This window comes from Tamandua tetradactyla, chromosome 10 (assembly GCF_023851605.1).
Source record: "Tamandua tetradactyla isolate mTamTet1 chromosome 10, mTamTet1.pri, whole genome shotgun sequence".
Taxonomy (NCBI): Eukaryota; Metazoa; Chordata; class Mammalia; order Pilosa; family Myrmecophagidae; genus Tamandua; species Tamandua tetradactyla.
Window position 1 is genome coordinate 26,426,642 of NC_135336.1, and position 6,788 is coordinate 26,433,429.

General features: G+C 42.7%; 1 protein-coding gene across 1 annotated transcript in view; it reads right to left on the reverse strand.

The window, feature by feature from the left end:
• Positions 1-2,912, reverse strand: part of PLA1A (phospholipase A1 member A) — a 60,703-nt gene extending 57,791 nt beyond the window's left edge. The window contains exon 1 of the mRNA XM_077118236.1: positions 2,710-2,912. The gene's annotated coding sequence lies outside the window, so the exon portion shown is untranslated. The remainder of the gene's footprint in view (positions 1-2,709) is intronic.
• Between the last annotated feature and the right edge of the window lie 3,876 nt (positions 2,913-6,788).

The following is a 6,788-nucleotide window of genomic DNA, read 5'->3' on the forward strand; positions in this document are numbered from 1 at the left end:
AAAGAATTAACAACTAACACTGACTCATATTTTATTTACAGAAGGTCTCCATTGCTTTAGTTTACAGACATCTCCCTTATAGAAGCTGGGGCAGAAGCTGCATTACATGAAATCTCCTTCATATAATGTCCTAACCGACACCTTAGAACCCTTGGGGGCTAAAGTTTGGAACAGCTCCCTGGAGATGAAATCCCAATTTGGGGAACGATCTTATCAGGAGATGGGCCTGTAACTTAAACATTACCGAATGGTCATAACCTCCTCGTGTTAGTTACCATTAAACATCTTGTACTTTGTCCCCAGGTCAATGTTTTAATCTTTACAGTAGAAGGAAATGGGCAACTGAAGTGGCTGCAACTCATAACCAGACTGACTGCTGGGTGTGTGGATGGTAGTTAACTTCCTCCAGCGGTGGAATGCTTTGGACAGTATTGCCTTTTAGCCTGACGTCTATGGGGTTTTTATTATTATTTGTTTTGTTTTCGTCTATGGCTTTAGATAATGAATTTCATATGCTTATTTAGTGTTGACTATGCCAGGCACTGTCCTTGGTGCTCTACATACACTAACCATGTAATCCATACAACAGTCTTGCAGCAGGTACTGTCATTAGCCCCATTTTACACATGTGGAAACAGAGACAGAGAGAGGTGAAAAAACTCACCCAAGACTACACGGCTAGAAAGTGGCAGTGCTGGGAAGAATGGCACCAGTAACCCTGTTCTTGTCCACTATACTAACATGTGGGTTACCTAGAATCACCCTTACCACAGCTTTGCAAAGTAGGCATTATCAGTCCCAACTCACATTAGCCCACAGTAATCTGAGGCTCCACAGGGTAAATAGTAGGCTGATAGCAGACAGCAAACCTCTGCAAAATATCACAGAGCATGCCTTTTCTTGGGCCTAATTACATAGAAATTACTATGCTTCTGCAACAGTGAGAAAGTGCACACTTTCCAAGTACCTTCCTCCGGGGCTCCTTGATTCAGTGCTGGTGTAGATACCAGGAAGCCCACCTCACCCCAAATGACGTCTCCATTAGAGTACCCTACAGTGGAAATCATCCCACTGCAGAGTCATTTATTAGCTCAAGGCACTTTTTCTCAAATGTGATTCATTCAGACTCCACTTTCCCTCTTCCTGCCATATCTATGCACTACTCATACTGATATTTATTTTGTTTAAATCAGCTTTAATAAATGCATTGTAGAAAGAAGCTTTATTTTAAGAAGACATAACCAAGGGGAAATCTCTCCATAGATGCTTTTATTTGGGGAGGGATCCAGAGGGATCTGGGGCTGGGGGGGGCGGGGGATAGTGAAGAGTGGTTGAAGAAGGATGAGCTTGCCCAGGAGCAGACATGAAGACTTCAGTCTCCACATGTGAGCATGGGGATAAGTGTGGGGTAAGGCTCCTGCAGGCCTCATGGGCAGCTCCACCCCTGTCTTAGGTGAAGAGCTCAGGAGGTGAGAGTCCTTGCCAGTACCAGCTCAGGGGTGGCTTTCCATTCCTATTCCTTTCATCTCTTTGTTTCTCCTTACTCTCTTCTCTCCTACCCCAAACTACAGTCTCTTGACACTACTGTAGACTGAGCCTTCCTGGGACCCCTGAAGGGGATTGACAAGTGCCACCTCCAACAGTAGGCACTGAAGTAGGGCAGGGTTATCCACATACCATTCAAAATGATGGGAAGCCCAGGTTTGATACAGACCTCTATTTTTATAATCAAGGGATTCTTCCCTGGATCTTGTTTCCACTTTAGACCCCTGTTCTCTGGATGTCAGAGTTGAGAATCCATGGGGTCCACTCCCAGAGGCCCTGAAACGTCAGCACTTGCATGGGATCACTCAGATAGCACAGATGATAACTCTGCAGCCCCAAATGGTGAGATCAGAACCTGGGTAAGTAAGACAGATCAACCAAATGCTGCGTGGAGACAAAAATCCAGATCATGGCCCCAGCTTTAGATGGGATATCTCTGATGGCCAAGGGACAGAAGGAAGACAGAGGAAGAGGAGCCGAACAGGAGCTGAGGAATGAAGATGTTCACTCCTCACCCCTACCACCAAATTGGGGTCTCAAACCAACACCTATTGACATTGCCACAGAATTGTAGGAAGAATTGTAGGAAGGGGAAGGGGAAGGCATCGGATATTACCATTACCATCTACTTCCAGGTTTCATTTTGGTCTTGTCTAAAAATTTTCTAATCTTTATAGCCAATGCTTAGAGTGTGGTAGGATGTTCACCCAGAAAAAAGACTTTGGAGGCAAACAAACTTGGATTCAAACCCCAGCTCCATCTCATCCTAGTTGTGAGACTTAGGACAGGTCACTACTTCTCTGAGCCCATGTTCTACATTTATTACATGGGCTGTTGTGAACTGCCTGAAAGATGACAACATTCTCTTCCCATGCTCTGTCTTCCACAAACGGAAAAGGTCTCACTTACTCCATAAGTCAAGATGGATAGGAAACAGTAATGTCACTTTTCCCAACTCTTAAACCCCTAAGTTAATAAAATGATAGCAAGGCTGTCTCCCAGCCTGATCTGAATGACCGCTGGCCCCTTAAGCAGACAGCCATTCTTTATGGAGTTTATCCAGTAAACTGAGTGGATTATGATGCCATCTAAGTATTCATCCCCGCCCCCCGCCCCCACCCCAGTAGTTTTATGGCTGTTAAAAAAGGATGTGAGTTTACTTACTCTGGTAAGTGGATGATGTGGTGGTTGAAGAAGGAGGAGGATGGATGATGAAAAGTAAACTCAGCAAATTTACCAGGAATAAGGTGAAAACAAAGGAATTCAGGCAAAGGCTTTATTTCAGGAAGAAACAGAGCCTCCCAGGCAGCATTTCAAAACAGAGAGAAATGGCAGCCCGGACATGGCAGGGGATAGGATTTTTATGGTTTGGGATTAGGGAGTTGGAGACAAGGGTTAAGCAGGTTCTTATTGGCTAGTTTTAAGAAACAGGAAGCTAAATTAGGAGTTGGCAGCTTTCTATTGGTAAGATTAAAATTTAAGCACTGCCCTAGGCATGCAAGGTTGTAAATGCCAGAGGGTGGATATTAAATGATGGGAATTTACTGCAAGAATGCATCTGCCGGAGGGCGGAGGTTGAGTAATGGGAGGTTATCACAAGAGGGCAATTGTTGGAGTGTGAAGGAGATGCAGGCTGACATGGACTGGGGTGGGAAAGGTTTTCTGAAATATTTGCAAGGGGTAGGTCACATCCTGGGGTTAGGGATCCTGTCCTCCAGGCCTAACACATGAAGTCAACGCTAATTTTGCAAATCTTTTAAAAAAATTTATCACTAAGACTTCTCTAGACAATATCTACCAATCTTATGAAACAAAGAAAGTAAATAAGGCACTATCATGTAGATGATTTTTAAAATATCATTAATCCCTCTAATGTTATATTTGAGCTGTTCTGTTTTTCCCTACAAATATATTAACTCTATAAGTGTGATGAATTTGTACTGTGTATTGGATCATTTCTACTGACTTACTCTAAAATTATTCATATTGTACAGCTGTTCTCTTCTGATTGCTTCTGTTTACTTAGGAAAACAGGAAACAAGGTTACTAGCTGAGAATATGGTCTGGGGAAGAGGTTTTGAGGTTTGAGAGAGAGGAGCCAGACTTTTTTTGAAGTGTGCCTGTGATAAAGAGTAAGATTCTGCACCGAAGATAGAACAGTATCACTAAAGGGCATTTTCTGTTGTTTCCAATTATTGGCTAAAACCCTTCTTGGGTAAACAACAAATGCTAAGGAACCCCTTTCCCCTCGCTTCTCCCTCCTTACCACCACACTGTAAAGAGACCAGCAGTAGAAAACACATCCCTGCAGGACTTACTGGGAGGTGACAGAACTACCCTGTGATTATACCCTCTTCCCCAGCTCCCGCAGCTGAGAAGCCAGGATTTGAAGGAGAAATCCTCCATTGTAGCTTTGTGATTTTTTCCTTCCTGTCCTGACAGGAGAGGGAAGAGGTGCTACTGAGACAGTGGGCACCAGCATGAAAGCAACAGTGGCAACTGACTTCTTGGATGGATGTCTGCTGGGCAGCTGATCTGTCCTCAGGGCCAAATTGGGGAGCGAGTCTGTAGTAATGGCAGCAGGTGGATAACCTGTAGGCAGTGCTGGGGAGGAGCAAGGCACCCCAGGAGAGGGGGTGGAGGAATGAGAGAGACATCCATGGTCCCATCTAGCCTCTAAATCCCTTAGGCTGAGGCCTGACTGGTGGTAGGGGGAAAGGAGGCATGATATTAAAGATATTGTTTTCAATTTGAAAAATAATTTATTAATTTTAGTTACAATCATTCCATATCCATCAGACATCAAAGCTTTAAAATTGGCCAAAGGGAACTGGGATGGACTAAATTGGATTTTCAAAACCAGAAAACTATGGGATCTACTCAAGATAATGTTAAAAGCCAGGAAAAGAAGCTTCAAAAGAGTATTATGAAGAAAAGTAAAACCATTTCACAATTGCTTCTCACCACATTCAGACCATTCACCAAATAGTCACGAAGGTACACATCAGACCATGTGTCAGATTCCATTTGTTAAAATGCTCCTCTGTCTTTTGTCATGTCAAGCAATATTGATAGAATTCTAGTGCTCAGCCTTGAAACTGTAACTAGCCTATCTACTGATGAATGAAATCTCAGAAAGACAAGAAGAAAATGATCCCTCTGCTCCTACAGCTGCAGAAAAGCATACACTATTCTGCATTAAAAAGTCAATTCCAATCAAATGGGGAATTTAAAACAATCATCCATTTTAATCTTCTGCCCCGGAGAATTTATGTCAAAATGTACACTCTTAATCTGTCTTCTCTTATTCTAAAACTCTGCTCAAAAGCATTTATACAGGGCGGGCCACAGCAGCTCAGCAGGCAGGGTTCTCACCTGCTATGTTGGAGACCTGGGTTTGATTCCTTTGCCTGCCCATGCAAAAAAAAAAAAAAAAGTATTTATGCAAAGGAGTCTTTTAAGACACTTGAATTTAGGAGATTATTACTATGTTGTGTGGATTGTACCCCATCACCTTCAAAGCCTACAATTCTGATCAGCTGTCCTACTTAAGAATTTGTTGTCCTAACTTAATATTTCAAATGACAAATCCATAAGCCCAAGAAAGGGCTTTGAAATTTCCTACTTGTTTTATGTATAGAAAAATTAAACAACCCATGCCTTAGTTGGAGTCTTTCTTCAAATATAGAGTCAATTGTTTGTCTCACACAAGTTAGCACATAGGTATTGTGAAAGCATCAAGGTCTGGAGCTTTGCATTTTGGCCAGGTCGCTCTTTCAATCGTGTAGAGAGAGGTCATACGGATGCTGGAAGCAATCAATGTCAACACAACTTGATGAATTTAGAGTAAATATTTATTGGGTGTCTCCCATGGGCCAGGCAGTGAGGCCACAAGGAGGAATAGAAAACAATCCCTCACAAGGAGCCTGAGATTGACCCCGAGACACAAAACCACAGCATAACAGGATTAGTATGGTGACAGGACTAGGGACAGAAGGCCATGGGAGAGGTGAGGAGAGTGCCTCCACCATTATCTACCTGTAAAATCAGGGCAAGTGCCTACACAATTGGGGCAAACCTCATCTAGGAAGTTCTACTTGAATTGCGCAGAAAAGGAGAGGGAAGAGCATCTGAGAAAATCAAGGAAAGGGCTGTAGCCATTAGAAAACAATGATAAGTTCAACATGAGCAACTGTTATTTGTACCAATAACTCTGGAGGATAATAAGAGAGGCAAGACTGGAGTTGGAAACACCAGAGAAGAGGTTAATTAACAACATTCATTTAATATATACTGATTAAGTGCCTACTTGTGCCTAGGCACTGGCTACGTTCTGCCTTGTGGAGAATACAGACAGATGGGTAATAACAAACAAGTAACATGTCAAGTGCCATGACTAGGAAAGTACAGAGAGTAGGTAGGGGCAGCATCTTCCTAAACTTGAGGTGCTTTGGCTGCATAAATTCAGCTAATGCTCCTTGGAAGAAGTAAAAGACATACATTTAAAGGATATGTAGGAGGGAGAAGAGTCTAGGAGATGCTGTTAGGGCCCCACCCATATCCCTCACTGTTCCCATGAACCTTAGATTTTCATGTCTGGCTTGCAAGTACCAGGAGGTTAGCATCCCATGACCATATGTCAGATGGGAGATGCTGGATAAATATCCAAGATTATTTGTGCGCAGGTGGGTCAACTGTGACATGTGCCTCATGCAGAAAACCCAGATGGACTGAGTCCCAATTGCCCAAAGTGATAATGCATCCTGTCCTGGCTCCCTGCGCACCCCCCCCCCCCACTCCACCCCATCTCGCTTTCCTATTCTACTACCAGTGCTTCCTGGGATCCTCTCCCAAATAAAACACTTCTACTCAAATCCTTGTCTCAAAGTCCAATTTGGGGGGAAAACAAACCCAAGACAAACTGAAAAAAAACTTAGTGAAAGATTAGGTGATGAAAATCAAGCCTCAAACATAAGAGTACGAGATTTCTAGCTCGGAAGACACTGAATCCATCAACTGAGATAAAGACTGCTAGTTATAGGAAAAGGGACAGATTTGGGAAGAACAGGAAGTTGGGAAATATTGAGTTTAAGGTTCCCAAGAGACTTGTTATAATTCCCTGATTACAAAATTAAGACTCTTTTTTCTTTTTTTTTTTTTTTTGATATTTGAAATACAACTTTATTCTGATTCTAAACGAAAAGGATGGGAATGACAATAACAAGCAAGACTTCACCACTGAA